General features: G+C 50.5%; 1 pseudogene across 1 annotated transcript; it reads right to left on the bottom strand.

The window, feature by feature from the left end:
* Window positions 1-6340: 6340 nt before the first annotated feature.
* Window positions 6341-14636, bottom strand: LOC149372262 (uncharacterized; annotated as a pseudogene). The gene is made up of 3 exons (XR_016286990.1): window positions 14542-14636; window positions 12388-12594; window positions 6341-8830 (listed from the first exon to the last, which is right to left on the bottom strand). The product of XR_016286990.1 is annotated as an uncharacterized LOC149372262 (transcript).
* Between the last annotated feature and the right edge of the window lie 1711 nt (window positions 14637-16347).

Raw genomic sequence — 16347 nt, 5'->3', positions numbered from 1 at the left:
GTCTCGAATACCAGTCGACTCAGATGCCGTACGAACCTACCTGTGTATAGCACAGGTATAAGAAACAAAAGAGAACCATTCCCTTGTGCTCCTTTGTTTCGGTGACTGTTGGATTTCTTTGTATGTATGTATGTATGTATGTATGTATGTATGTATGTATGTATGTATGTATGTATGTATGTATGTATGTATGTATGTATGTATGTATGTATGTATGTATGTATGTATGTATGTATGTATGTATGTATGTATGTATGTATGTATGTATGTATGTATGTATGTATGTGTCGTGTCCGGTCGCTGTGTTGAATGCAGCGAAAGACGCACACGGTACTTTTAGACTTCGTTTATTTAAAGCTGAAGAGGGTGCGACCAGCGTCGACCGAGGCAGCAGCCGAACTGGCCGCCCGAAGAAAGGAGGGAGTGGAGAAGCGTCCACGGCAGGGAGTGGCTTCCCAGAACAGGAGGAGGGTGCGGGGGCGCACCGTGGGGGGGCATCCGGCGACAGCGTGCGACGAGGGGCAAGCGGTCGTTAGGAGGAGGATGCGAGTGGTCGTTAGGAGGAGGATTGAGTGGTCGTTAGGAGGAGGATGCGAACTGTCGTTAGGAGGAGGACGCGGGGGCGCACACACACAAAAGCAATAAGGGGACACAACACTTCCTTCCCCCTTAGAAAGTTGCCTGGTATCGTGCAGGGGGTCGGCGCTCACGCGTGGAGGCGCGCTGGCTTTGTGCGCTCGGGGGAGAAACACTTGTAGGCTGGCTGTTGTTCGCTGTGTCTCCTGGGTCTGTCCTGGGCGAAGTCTCTTCTTCCGGGAAGAGGTGCCAGGCTATGTCGGAAAATGGTGCACGTGTTCTCTCCGCTGGCGGACAGCTCTCAGACGGCGTCGTAAATCTACGCAGCTGGTTGAGATGTCGGCGTGCTACTGTGCCATGTATGTTGACGAGCCAAGAGCGCAGGCCTATGCGTCTGACAATTGTAGCTTCCTCCCAGCGTGGCTTTTTCAGAAACTGTCGGGCGAGGACGCGCTGCCCCTCATTAAGCGTGCCGCAGCGCGGAATTGCTTTTTCTTCCCGGAACGTCTCTGCCTTTGGCTCGGGGAGGATGGCTGTGAGCTGGGTTCGCATTTCACGCTCGAACATCATTTTCGAGGGGGTCTCGCCTGTTGTGCTCTGAACCGTCGTGTGCTGCTTGAAGAGAAAGCGCGCAAGGCGGCGCTGCAGCGAGCCTGTCTGATCTCTTTCAAGGGCGCGTTTTAGCTCGGCTACGTAGCGCTCGGCTTGTCCGTTTGTCGCTGGGTGGTAGGGGGCCGATGTAACTGATGAGATCCCGTTGTCACGATAAAACTTGAGGATCTCCGCAGACACAAACGGTGTTCCGTTGTCCGACACTACCTTGCGCGGCAGGCCGAACGTTGCAAATAGTGATCGGAGGTTGTCAATGACTGCTGCCGAAGTCGTCTGTCCCATTTGCCTTATCTCAAGCCACTTTGTGTAGGCATCTACGACCACAAGGAAAGTGCAGCCCTCAATTGGTCCTGCAAAATCAATGTGCAGTGTGTGCCATGGTGTGTCTGGCTTTTCCCATTCTGGGACAGGAGCTTTCGGCGGGGCGCTCCGGCTGCTCTGGCAAGGCTGGCATTCTCGCACCACTGTTTCGATGTCGTTGTCAATGCCAGGCCACCACATGTAGCTTCTGGCACACTTTTTCATTGCAACGATGCCCCGATGTCCGGCGTGGATGAGAGACATAGCTTGTGCGCGTAGTTCTCTCGGCATCACAACTCGGGACCCAAATATGATGCAGCCGCGATGGGTGCTCAACTCTGTAGCTCGCCTGCGGTAAGCGTCGAAGTTGTCCCCTTTGAGTTTATGCACGTTGCCTTGTTGAACAGCTGTGTAAACTAGCCGGAGAGCTGCGCACTTCTGCGTAGATGCTGCAACTGTGCCTGCTGTAAGCGGAGGTTCTGGCAGTGCTTCGAACATCAGAACGTCTCCTGGTGGAAATGGTTCGTCAACAGTTGCGTCTAGTGGCAGACGGCTTAGCGCATCGGCGTTTTGATGTTTACCGCATATCATCACGCCTAGTGGAGAAAACCAGTTTCTCCCTAGAAGGCTTGATCCTGTGCCCTTCACAACAAGCAGAGGTAGCGTATGGGTCTGGCCGTTGTAGTTAACCTGCACGTTGGCAGAGCCCAATAGTGGCAGATTCTGTCCTGACCACGTTCGCAGGTGCGTGTCGTCTTGTTGCAGGGCGGGTGCGTCAGATGGCCATGAAGTTCGGAACGTGTCCTCACTGATCAGAGTACAGGCTGCGCCGGAGTCCACCTCGAACTTAATCAGCTGGTGATGTACGCTTACTTCTGTAAAAATCTTCGGTCGCGTGCCGAGATTCATGGTGTTCAGGTCGTACAACACAGATGGTGTTGCTGATGTTGTTCCATGGAGATCAGATAGCGGCGTATTCTCTGAGGCGTTGACGCTGTGATTAGGCTGGGAAGGTGACTTTATCTTGGCAAGTCTCCGTTTCGTAATGCATGCTCTTTCGATATGCCCTCGCTTGTGGCAAAAATTACACGTGGCTGACTGGAATCGACATCCCTGGGGGTTGTGTTGGTCGTCACACCGCCAGCAGCGTTGTGCCTTTTTGACCGATTTTACAACAACAGAAGGCTTGCGCACCTGGTTGCTTGTCTGGTGTACCGGCTCGGTGTTCCGGCGAATCCCTCTCTGCTGGTGACCGGCGCTCTCCGCTCGAACGGCGATGTCGTAAGCTTTGCTGAATGTGAGGTCCTTCTCAGCGAACAGGCGCTGCTGCAGTGACTCGTCACTCAGTCCGCACACAAATCTGTCGCGTAACATCACGTCCAAGGGAAGCATGGTGGTGTTAGCAGAAGAAGCTGCGTCTCCCTCCTGCCCGGTAGCTGTTGTCGACAGCGTTCCAAAATTGCAGTCGGCAGCGAGCTTCTTGAGCGCGGCTACGTAGGCGCTCACAGTTTCTCCTCCCAGTTGATCTCGTCGTTGGAAGCGAGCCCGGCTGTAGACCTCGGATGGCCTTGGGTCGTAGTGCTTTTGCAGCGCTTTTACGATGTCGTCGTAAGACACTGCCGCTGGTGTGCTTGGCTGAATAAGGGCGCAGACAGTATCGTAGGTCTGCTCCCCGCACAGCGTCAGCAGGTTGGCCCTCTTCAAGGCTGGGTCTGTGATGTTGTTAGCTTCAAAGTAGAACTGAAGGCGTCCAACCCACGATGACCACGATGAGCCGTTGAATTCTGGTATCTGATTGGGAAACCCTCGCGTAGCCATGGCTTGTCAATAGCGTTGCGTAGCGCGGGTCGAATCCACTTTCTCGTCGCCACTGTCGTGTCCGGTCGCTGTGTTGAATGCAGCGAAAGACGCACACGGTACTTTTAGACTTCGTTTATTTAAAGCTGAAGAGGGTGCGACCAGCGTCGACCGAGGCAGCAGCCGAACTGGCCGCCCGAAGAAAGGAGGGAGTGGAGAAGCGTCCACGGCAGGGAGTGGCTTCCCAGAACAGGAGGAGGGTGCGGGGGCGCACCGTGGGGGGGCATCCGGCGACAGCGTGCGACGAGGGGCAAGCGGTCGTTAGGAGGAGGATGCGAGTGGTCGTTAGGAGGAGGATTGAGTGGTCGTTAGGAGGAGGATGCGAACTGTCGTTAGGAGGAGGACGCGGGGGCGCACACAAACAAAAGCAATAAGGGGACACAACAGTATGTATGTATGTATGTACGTATGTGTGTACGTACGTACGTACGTATGTACGTACGTACATACGTACGTACTATCGCGCTCAATATGAGTTGCAACGCGCGGTCATCGACCGGGGCTCGTTCTGTGGTGTGCCTCCTCCAAACAGTCGCTCGGAATTTTGGGAGAAACTGCTGTTCCAGGAAACAACAGCACCCCCGCTCTGGAAAAAGTTTCTCCCAGAATTCCGAGCGACCGTTTGGAGGAGGCACACCACAGAACGATCCCCGGTCGATGACCGCGCGTTGCAACTCATATTGAGCGCGATAGTACGTACATACGTATGTATATGTATATACGTATGTATGTATACATATACGTACGTATATGTATGTATGTATGTATGTATGTATGTATGTATGTATGTATGTATGTATGTGTGTGTGTGTATGTATGTATGTATGTATGTATGTATGTGTGTGTGTGTATGAATGTATGTATGTATGTATGTATGTATGTATGTATGTATGTATGTATGTATGTATGTATGTATGCATGTATGTATGTATGTATGTATTGTTGCGACCCGGGTAGCATGGCCGGAGACCGGTGATGGGACGAGGAGGATGGGAGACTGGGTTTAGAGGAAGGTAACGAAAAACTTTATACACTTATTTACATTATTTACATAGAGCGACTGAGAATGACTCTCAGTGGAAGGGGAACGTCTTCGTCAACCGTAGTCGACTGGAGCTAGCAGGCTTGTCCTCGGCCACACTCGAGGCCGAACACGAGACGGGAACACAGAAGTCTTCAATTAACCGCCAGCTTGACTGGCGCCGCCACGTCGCCTCCGCTTCGCTGTGGTTGCTCTGACAATAGCCCCTGCGCATCTCCTGCCTTCGTCGCTGCTGCCACATTCACCTGCACTCCGCTTCCGCTGGGGTTGCTGCTGATATTAGCTCCTGCCTTCACCGCTGCTGCCGCGGTCACCTGCACTCTGCTACACTAATTCATTTAGGCTCGGAGGGCGGCATTCCGAGCCCCCACTTCACCACCGCCGTCGCGAGGTTGTCGGCCTCGTCTATTGTTCACGGTTGCTGCTGGTCGGGCCCACGTGGCTAGAAGTACGGTCACGACAGTATGTATGTATGTATGTATGTATGTATGTATGTATGTATGTATGTATGTATGTATGTATGTATGTATGTATGTATGTATGTATGTATGTATGTATGTATGTATGTATGTATGTATGTATGTATGTATGTATGTATGTATGTATGTATGTATGTATGTATGTATGTATGTATGTATGTATGTATGTATGTATGTATGTAATGTATGTATGTACGTATGTATGTATGTGCCGCGCTACGCTGAAGGGCTCAAACTGTGAGCAGTATTGCTTTCGCAATGAAAGTGGGAAATCACCTGCGTTTAACGTACGTAAGCGTGCATACGCTCCTGGTACGTAAACAGCATAAATTTATGCCCTTTTCTCACTCTATCTGTGTACGCCGCGACCGGCGACGTGGTGCGCACAGCGAGAAAGAGCAGCGGCGCGGCAGTTCCACCTCGCCCGGGCGTCAGCAGAGGAGAACAGGTCCTACCTAGTTTTTGCGGCGAGCGAATCCGCTTCGCTTGCCGGATTTTTGAACAAGTGTGAACGCGCCTTATGACTGCAAAAAAAGTGTATTTCAACATTTAGTCAGCTTTTATTAATATAATCTTGTTATTTGTGCGAAACAGAACGTAGCGATTGTGGCTCCACACGAGCTTGGCGTATGACGCAAGAACCATTTCAATGGCCATTGAGATTTGCCGTGTAGCAGGACCACTACTCCCTCGAGTTCGATGGCGACCGGAAATCTCGAAGGCCCTCGACTCAATGGCCATTGAAACTGGCCGTGTGACAGAGGTATAAGTTCAAAAGCTATCTCATTCGGCCCTCTTCTTCTTTTATGCCGCTCTTTGTAGCATCGAGAAAGTCTACAAGCTGCATGTAATATACGGGAAGAAAAAGGGCCGGAGGATACAGACTACGCGGTATTGAGCAAAAAAGAAGCCACCCAGCGACCCGCTCGCTGCTGTTTGCAGCACTCGAGACCCGCAACAAACTGAGCGCCTACAGCACGTTGTCGGAACTAATGTGCTTAGCTTCAATGAAATTAATAAAATTTAGTTAAGACCCCATCTCAAGGTACATCATGTGCAACATTCTTGGACAAAAACTAAAAAAAAATGGAATATTGTAAATTGAAACTATTGAAGGTAATGCTCCGTGCTTCTGATATGTAGCGAAATCTCTCTTATTAGTTAAGACTGCCATAGAAAACCTTTAGGGAACGCTTCTGATGGTAGCGAAAACGTAAATAAATAAAAAAATTCGAAATTTTTCCTTATATTGAATAAATTGCGTTCCTAAACGGTTTTCTGCTCAAAAAGGCTTGTTCCCAGAACTGTTGGGTATGTGCGCACGTTATAGTTTTTCCTGTGTATGTACAGGTATGTACAGTGGAAGGAAAGATGCTTGATTACAAAAAAAAAAACAAAGCACGGAATGGACTGCGCATTTATTAGGAGAAAATCATAACTATCTGCGATGGTAATGTGTCACAAGAATAGAATTAATGCGGCAAGCACGAAGATGGAAACAAAAAGATCAACATCATAGCAGTTCCACAACACATGAACAAAAACTAGACAAAACACCAAATAAAAGATCAGTGAGGCGTGAACCATTGCACGCGACTATTCTGAGAGCCGCAGATACAAAGCGTACAGAGGAGCTAGGAAAAAAAACAACATAAGAATAACCAGTTTATAAAAGGCGGCAGCCTCAGTGGGTTTCAAACACAAAAACTACTAGTCAATGCTGCTGTTTCCGAGTTGACTGGCTTTCTGCCGCACATCAGGCCGGTCTACAATGTCCACCAGGCGCAAATATCGGCGCAGGTGCAACCAGCAAAGCCACGGAAGTGCATCCAGGCCGGGCCGGCCGTCGGGGCTTTCTTTGCAGACGACTCTGTGCCGGACCACACCGGCGGCTCTCATGAAGCCGTCCATCTCGTCCAGATCACCAATGCTCTTTCTGACCATGTCCTCAGCTTCTGTTTTATTTATTGGTGCCATTTCTTGAACTTTTTCGACGAGCATGGGATTCGAGCCGATTACCTCGAGTGCCTCTGCACCAGTTTTGTCGAAGGCGCGGCCGCATACGAATCGTGCGGTGCGGACCAGCAGCTGGCCGTTGCGGGTGAGGACTTCGTTAATGCAGTCTAGCTGTCTGTCTGGAACAGTCAACTCTTTCGTCGTCAACGAAATGAGGGTCATGTTGTTCCGGATGGACTTGGCGAGCGTAGAGAAGAACGCTCGTGATGGATTCCCGCGTTGCAAGTTGTACGTAAGCGCCCGTAACTTCTTACTCGAGCAGACGACGTCTGCGAGGAGGCTTCCGGCTCGCCTGCTCATACACCAGCCCTCAATGATGAGAGCCGTGATGCTGGTGTTGAGCGAAAGTCCGTCGAGCAGAACCATTGACTCCTTGCGTTTCGCTTCGAAGCTCAATGTGACCGTGCTCAGTGACTTGGTGAGCCTCAGGAATTCAGCGAGAATTTCCGCTTGTTCGGCAGCAATAGAGGCACGAACTTCCACCGTCAGGGTTGACAGGCTGTGGAACGCGTGCAGCTGCATAAATTGGCCAACCGAGCGCGCTGCTCCGCATACCAGCAGGACAATGCTTACAACTTGGGCCCACTCTGTTATCCTGTCCATCTGCGGGTCACCTCTATAAAAGCAATCGATTATTACTTGGACGCCAGTTCCTGGCTCACTGACGACGCGATATGAGTCGAACACGTATAAATTCATCCGGTGCTCCAAGCGCACATCTTCGACAGAGTCTTCATTCGCCAATGTGTGGAACAACACCCGCTGGTCCTCCGGTGTATGGAGAGATAAAGGGAATCTGAGCCTCCGCAGTGACTTCACATTGCGCACCATGTGGACAAAGGGCTTCATGAGCCTGCGAACCACGCTGTATGAGTTGCTTTCAGTTTCGAATCCTGAGCTCTGCTCACTGTTCGGCTCTGTGAAGGCCAGTTCGCAGGAGATGAGCTCCAGCTGCTGCAGTTTCTTGGCACTGGACAGGGACCTCGCCAGTGCCCAAAGCGCCACTGATGTCGATGAAAAAATCATTCAGCTCTAAACTAACCAGCGTCTTCGAATCCTTCACCGCTCCTGCGACCTCGACTACGTTAAAGGTGGGTGTTTCGATCCAACTGAACAGGCGCAACGACTTCAGCGAGCCGCTTTCTTTGATAAACTGCGAGAAAATACGGCAGTCTTTTGCTTTCATCCAGCAAACGTCTATGCAAAGGTCGCTGATGGTCGTGTTCCTCTTCAGCGCTGCCGTGATACACTGCATGACTGGTGGAATACATTTCACATATGGCCTAACACCTAAGCACTCGATCGCGAGCCGATTCAGCTTGCCTTTTGTGCTGATTACGTGAGCTAGGGTGGTAACGTTCTTGTAGTCTTGACCGGCGTCGAAACATTTCAAGGCGATCTCCTCGAGGTTGGGCAGGCAGTGCAGCGCATCCAGCAGCTGCTTGTAAGTGATCATATGGAATTCCACGCCAAACTGCAGGTTTCTAAGGCCAGTGCACTTAGCTACAGCGTCGTAGAAAATGGTTCTGTAGATGCGGCTATCAAACACTCCCCATCTTTCCATCCGGAACAAGGTGACGCAGCGGTGACTCACCAGCAGCCAATGGAAGAGCAGCACTGGGCGTGTGAGGCGGCATTCGGCATGAAAACCGTAGATATCTTTGGAGCAGACCACGGCGAGCACGCCACGATTGTTCCGTTCTCTGAGCTGCACACCTATGTGTCCTAACACACTGTTCCACTGTGGCAGCTGAAGCAGCAGTTCGCAGCTGTGCACGTTGCCTCCAACGCAATGCGCTTTCAGGTTGGCTCCGCGCTCGGACAGAATGGTCTTCAGCTCCTGCAGCCTGGCGTACGCTTTGTAGGGGGACGAGAACAGCTCCGGGCACAGACCACTCACGTAGGTCGCATGCTGCTGCAGATGCCAGTCTTTCGGAGGCATCGTCGGCTGCAAGAAAGGATGGCGGGGGTTCGGATCAGAATTTCTGTCAACGTGTTCTGCAGGAACGTGCAACGTTTTATTTTTTGGAAGGGGAGGTAGGTGGAAGCATCAATATGATAATCAGCAACATTTCATTGTTATTCCATGGTTTTACATTGAATTATTTAATAAAGGAACGACTCCAGAACTCAGGACTTTAGTTGTTCGAACAAATTAACAAGAAGCTGAGAAACATCAACAAAAGGAGAGCCGACTGCGTATCTCTATGTGTTTTCCCATTTCCGCCTCTAAATTTTAATTAACCGGTGAAAGCTGGGCTGGTTGCTAGTACAATTGTGAGACATTCCAACGGCTAAAAAAGTTGAAGTCCAGCGTTGTCCTGTTCCGTCTACCTTCATCCGTGTCTTCTTTAGCCGCTGGAATGTCTCACAATTGTTCTAAACTTTAACTTGGGAAAATAGTACAGTTTGCAGACGTATTCTTAATGCACGATGGATTCTGCGCCTCGCACCTCACAAATTCATGTTCCTGAGTATGTGTTGCCCTCTCCTGAGCTATACACGCGTCGCGATCGCCAGCTCAACTAAGCCTTCTGGAGGATAAAACCCTCACCCATTGGGCTTCAGTCAACCCTGGCATGGGCCAGCTACGATCACCTCACCCATGCAAACTTCCTAACCTCAAGAGGCCCCGACTCTCTGCCACTCCCTACAGTTACCTTTATATGGGAGCCCATGTCACCACCCTAAGGCATCATCAGTTATCTCTTCTGTGCATCACAAGCACTGCCCATGTCCATTTCCACTTCTTGATTTCAGCTGTGATGTTATTAACTAAACTGCTCTCACGTTTTCCTGTTTTTACAGTTGTCGCTATCATTTTACTTTCCATAGCTCGCTGTGCTGTCCTCAAGCTTGTCCACTGTCCTCCGCGGAGAACTTGGGGAGGAGAGTACGTGCTCTAAAGTATTAAACACTTTGCTCTTTGACTGATAATATCAGGCTGCTAATCTCATTACATGGGAGAACCTGCTGAGCACACTCCGAACGAAGCTCGTATTCTTATAGTACGACAAATCAGCAACCAAGCAGTAAATCCCCACCAGAGAGGCCCTTCAGGCAACGACTATGATATTTCCAAGATGTAGCAGCCACCCGCCTTGCACCTATACATAGCAGATGCCCGATACCACGCGCAGGGTGGTCGGACGCGACGTCACCGCCGTATCGACGTCATTGGTTGAAGGGCCTTGTTTTAGAGGGATCTGCTGATTTCTGGTCGAAAGTTACCCGAGATTACCTATTTCACTCCCATGGTTCAGATCTGCGTTCACCGCTCGCCCCAGTTTCTTTACCACACGGGCTAATTTAGTGCCACTTTCAACGAGCAACACACGCCTTCATTAACATTCGCGAAGTGTCATGCGATTAAATTAAAAACCATTGCCTGCAGAATATCGTCGCCTCGGAGGGAATTCGGTGGACTCAGGTCACTAGGCTTGAGGACACTTCATGCCGCGCATGAGAACGGTCATATTCCCTGCGCAGCGAAAGTTCCCGCACTTCTCAGCAGTTCAGGCGTCGTCTATAGCCCAAGCAGGCTAGCGCTCACCATCTGCCGAGACAGATGGTGTGCAGTAAGTTCTCAGTTCGCTATACAGTAGCGAAAGTAATCGGAACGTTAATGAGCACCCGCCACCCCCGGCCAGCAACGAAGGAGCAAGTAATGAAAGCCTTAGGAGCAATGCAAATCGTGAGGAGCAGCTGATGATCAAGTAACAGCAGATCTCTTAACAGACGGTGGGAGATTGTGGTAGAAAAACTAGCCAGCCTGTATATGCAATGCATTATGGTCATGAGCGTGCCAGAAGCTTGAAAGAACGCTAATGTTATCTTCATTCATAAGAAAGGAGACATCTAGGACTTGAGAAATTACAGACCGATCACCTTATTGTCTATTGCCTACAAAGAATTTACTAAGGCAATCGCTAACAGAATCAAGACAACCTTAGACTTCGATCAGCCAAAAGATCAGACAGGTTTTCGTAAAGGATGCTCGACAATAGACAATATTCGCACCATCTATCAGGTCACAGACAAATGCGCAGAGTATAACCAGCCCCTGTACACAGCGTTCATTGATTACGAGAAAGCATTCGACTCATTAGAAACCTCAGCAGTCATGTAGGCATTGCGGAATCAGGGTGCAGAAGAGCCTTACGTGAAAACACTGGTAGATATCTACAACGTACAGCTACTATATCACGTCATAACCTCGGCAGTAAAATTACAATAAGGAAGGTGTCAGGCAGGGAGACATGATCTGGCCAATGCCAATCACCGCCTAATTACAGGAGGTGTTCTGAGGCCTGGATCGGAATAATTTGGGGGTAAGAGTTAATGGAGAACACCTAAGTAATCTGCGATTCGCTAATGACATTGCCTTGCTGAGTCACTCAGGAGATGAGCTGCAAAGATCAATGGGTTAGACAGGCAGAAAAGAACGGTAGGTCCTCAAATTAACGTGCAAAAGACCAAAGTAATGTTCAACAGTCTGACCAAAGTAATGTTCAACAGTCTGACCAAAGTAATGTTCAACAGTCTCGCAAGAGAACAGCAGTTCACAATTTGTAGCGAGGTGCTGGAAGTCGTAAGCGAATACGTGTACTTTGAGCAGGTAGTGACCGCTAATCCGGTTCATGTGAGGGAAATAACTAGAAGAAAAACAATGGGACAGAGCGCATGTGGCAGGCTCTCTCAGATCATGAATGGCAGTTTACCAATATTCCTCGAGAGAAATGTATATAACAGCTGTATCTTACCGGCACTCACATACAGGATAGAAATGTGGAGGCTAACGAAAAGGTTGGTTTATTTGGTTTATTCGGGTTTAAAATCCGAAAGCGACTCAGGCTATGAGGGACGCCGTAGTGAAGGCCTCCGGAAATTTCGACCACCTGGTGTTCTTTAACGTGCACTGACATCGCACACCACACGGGATTTTAGAATTTCGCCTTCATCGAAATTGAGCCGCCGCGGCCGGGATCGAACCCGCGTCTTTCGGGCCAGCAGCCGAGCGCCGTAACCCCTGAGCCACAGAAAGGAAGCAGCATCGAAGTAGGCTAGCTGACGTTGGATGCGCAGGGTACCTATAACGTAAACTTTCCCGTAAAGTACGGTAAAATGAACACATTTAGCGTTGAGAGCTTCGACAAGTGAGCTGCAGCTTTGTGCGCAAAAGTGTCGCAAAACAGAGCACTTATAATTGCTGAAAACACGCCTTGCCGTGAAAACGCGTCCATGCCTACACTTGTTCAGCAGCGGTAATATATATATGTACACTGATATGAAACGCAGTATCGGAGGAAAAATTACGGGATTCGGTCGTACGGGAAAAGTTTCTTTCGGTGGCGCCACTTTAGCCAGTCGCTTGAAGGTTTAAGAGGACGTCCCTTCCCCATCCGCTGGTAACAGACGAATGGGTCGTGAGGCAACGCTACACTTCCCCTTCTGACAGTACAGGTCGTTCGTGTGACCATGTTTTACGACCAACGAATAACTCACTGTTTCAGACGTCTACGAGTTCCCTCGACAAACGCTGCTCCCTGCACACGCCGGAAGTGACGTCTGACGAAAGTGAACCACGACGGTAAGCAGCGAACCGCCCGCAGGCTGCGGTGGTTTTCAGCTCTTCATGGTGCGACTGGCAAGTCACCTCCCGATGTCCGCCTTCTTATCCTTGTCCGTGACCAGCCGGGACGAAGGGGCAGCCTGCGGTTCGGCAGGGTAGATAGAATGCACGCAGTGAGTGCGATTGTGGCGGAAAGGAGCACGGCATGCACTGTGCCTTTCTCTGCACCCATCTCACAGCGGTCGCGATGTTTGAGCAGCGGTTTGAGGCAAGAGCCTGGCGACAGCCTGCGCGTTTTTTATTTTGCGAAAGCAATACTACTCGCAATTTCAAGCTTTCGCGTGACCCGGCCGCAGTTACGTTTGACCTTTAGCGGAGTGAATATGGGCGACCAACTCGCTCCTTCAGATAGCCCGGCTGCAGTTGCGCCGCGCCGCGCACCTGTGGCGCTACTGCCGCTGTGACGTCATACCGGCTGTAGATTATGGGCGTCCAACTCGCTCCTTCAGAGAGCCCGGCTGCTAGTTACGGTGCGTTTTTGCCGCGCTGCGCACCTGTGGCGCTACTGCCGCTGTGACGTCATACCAGATGTAGATTATGTTTTCTTTCTCTCAAACGCAGCATCAAAAACAAAATATAAAATAAATTACCGAAGACGCTTTCAGTCGTCGCGCAGCGGCGGCCGGTAGCCACGCGTGACATCTAAACGCGGCGCACTGCGTTCCTTGAGTTGGAGGCGCTGCGCTTTTGCTTTCACAACCTACCAGGCTTAACCAAAGCTGAGCCCCCGCCAATTTTTAATCCTCTTATCTCCGATTGTCCCTGCCCTGACCCTAGGGCCCTGGGCAGGCAGGGCAGATGTGCCCCGCCCCCTACGACCTTGACTACCCTGATGGCAGCGCCCGTCGAAGCAGGGCCTCGCTTCCCCACCGACTCGTTTCACATGCTGCGAATTATGTCGACCTGCGGCTAGAGAGAGGGCCGTAACCGCAGACGGCTTGCAATCGTCGTGACGTCTCGCGGTTTCAGTCAGCGCACGAACGTGCTTTTTTATAATAATGCGGAACTGTTTATTCTACAGAACACATAAGAAATACGAAAATATTGCCTTACATCTTAAAGTACGCGTGGTTACAACATCAACACATTCCGTGTTGCTTTATTGTCACGTCTAATCACATGTTGCCTATGCAAATATGAAGGAAATCGGCAGGTCGTTCCGACCGAATTCGCAGGGAACGCGTTGCATGTGAAAGCACTGACCGAAATCCCACTGCCACATCAAAGGACGGCACCGATGATTATAGTAAGTATTATTACGTGGCCGTAGTGAGAGATCCCGGCCGCGGCGGTCGAATTTCGATGGAGGCGAAATTCTAGAGGCACGTGTACTGTGCAACGCCAGTGCGCGTAAAAGAACCCCAGGTGGTTGAAGAAATTTCCGGAGCCCTTCACTACGGCGTCCCTCATAGCCCGAGTCGCTTTGGAACATTAAACCTCATAAAGCCAACCAAACCAGAGAGATGTGCGTGTTATATCGTGGTTTCCGTTTCGAGAACGAAGATTACTCGCCTCAAGGAAATGGGGCTCTCTCAACGTCGGTCTGCGTCTGGGTCCGTGTCACACTCTCTCTCTCTCTCCACGCCGCCGTCCCGGCGTGCCCCAACATGCTCCGGCGTGGCGTTGGCTGTGGCCACGGCGACACAACAGTGCGCTGATTGCGTTCACAACGTTTTAGCAGAAACGTGCACTGAAACAATAGGCTGCCGGCGTTTACTGGATTCATTAGCGTTGAGCCGGAAGCCTCAACGCTCACGAAAATGAACGCCGGCAGCCTATTGCTTCAATGCCGCGTTTCTGCTAAAAAAATGGAAGACGCTTTAACTGCGGCGATAGCATGCTGATGACTTCCCTGTTTTTGTGTTAATGAGGACAGCGTTAGCAACGCAATAAGACTGGCCTAAAAATTTAGTAATTTGGTAGGTTGTCATAATAATCTGGATAAAAATGTTGGGTTATGGCATGACGAATGAAACTGCCATCCTGAAGTTTACGAAAATGTAATGTTTTCACGTACGTGCACTAACCTTGGTTTGTTGTTGCTGTTGCGACTGAGAGAAGGATGAAAAGGAAAGTGTACGGGCCTGCCGACTGGCTCAAGCCAAGTCACCACCGCTGCCACGTGCAGATAGAGGAGAGTTAGAAGACGAAAGAGTAAAAGAAAAGACGCGCGTCGCAACAACCGCGTCCGCCGAAGCGAAGGCGCTGGCTGGAACAACAGATAACCATCCGCTCTTACCTTGGGATTCCTTTGGCTCATTTTCAAAATAATGCTGCGTACTGGAACGCGAGAACCAGGGAAATACAGGAACAGCCAAAAAAGCAAGAACAAGAAAAAAAAAGTTCAGGAGGCACTCCGACTGTCGTGAAGTACGTAGAGGCGAAAACGTTTTGCGCATCACTCTGACATGCTTTAACTGCCTCTGTGGCACTGGTGACGTCACCGCTGGATGACGTCATACTTAATGACTAATTACTAGGGCCAGGAACTTTAGGCATTTGCCTAAACATGCCTATAAATGCCTAAACGGGGGATTTTTGCACCTGCCTACCTTTTTGTCATCTTTTGGGAAAGACTACCTATTTAACCGCACTTTTTGCCTATAAATGCCTAAATCCGGCATTTCGGTCCTCGGTGCCGTTTTTTTAATTTTGAGACATCTGTCTCAGTATGGTGAATGGCACGCGCCGATGCACTCACAAAAGGCACGGGTCTCGCCGAACGTTTTTCTCGAAGACTAGCTTGAACATAGTGTAAAGAAGTGTTTTTCTCGAACTGTAGCAAGAGGCGAGTTTAGAAAGAGACCCGACATACATTAGTGCAAACTGCTCAACATTGACGGAAAGGATCACAAAGTTTGAAAAGGCTGGACTCTTAATAGATGAATAATTGAAGGTAGTGACAGAAGTACCAGCAGCACTTCGGGAACTGGAAGGAAAGGGCGCTACTGCTTGTACGAAGATGCAACAATTGGTATAAAAAAATAGATGCCTAGAAACAATTTCCCAAATCGGAGACTTTCTACGCGGAGACGATACGGCCACATCACCTGAAGGCCTGAGCCCTTATCAACTCTCATGTTTTAGGTTCGTGGCACTAACTTCATACGACGTAGAAAGAAGCCTTTCAAAGTACAAAGCTATGCTTAACGAAAACAGAAGGAGCTTCAAGTTCGAAAACCTGAGAATGTGCTTTATTTCTTCAGTTGAGGACTGCGTACGCTCCGTGCTTGACTGACAAAGTTGTACAGGGTCGTCCACTCTAAGTACGAACACGACGCAGCGTGGCCGCGCTCCGCGGGGCGCGAGCGTATCCGGCGCGGTCGCGCATCGAAGCTCTGCGGCGCAGGCGCACACGGGCCTGGAGGCGTTGCTTCGTGTCGTCTGCTACACCGCGGGTGTGCACAGTGCTCGCTCTGCGGTGAAGCGCACCTAACTTTCGGCATGATTACAGCGCTCCTGTGCACCGAGGCAGCACTGCGGAAAAGCGTTCTTACTACAGCGCGTTGTCGCTGGTTGCGTGTACGACAACCCAGCGGCCTCTCGTCTCAGTGCCACGGTATCGGTGATATATATTGTTCCGAAGAAGACGACGCTGGCAGTGGCGCGGGACGGAACGCTCGCGCTAGGCCAGCGGCCATTAAATCATCTTTTATCCATCATTCAACACGCCTCATTCTTCGGCTGGCCCCCACGTTACATTTGGTGTGAGCTGCTGGGGTCCCTTCATCGCCATCCTGGTCCCGGAGCTTCGGTGTCCTGCGCCTGCCGTGGACGTCGGCCGTGAGTGCCTGGTCCGCGCCGCCCGGCCATGCCCCAGCCCGCCCGACCTG

This window comes from Amblyomma mixtum, chromosome 1 (genome assembly GCF_055824585.1).
Source record: "Amblyomma mixtum isolate Tamu chromosome 1, ASM5582458v1, whole genome shotgun sequence".
Classification (NCBI taxonomy): Eukaryota; Metazoa; Arthropoda; class Arachnida; order Ixodida; family Ixodidae; genus Amblyomma; species Amblyomma mixtum.
This window is presented reverse-complemented; position numbering and strand designations above follow the sequence as displayed.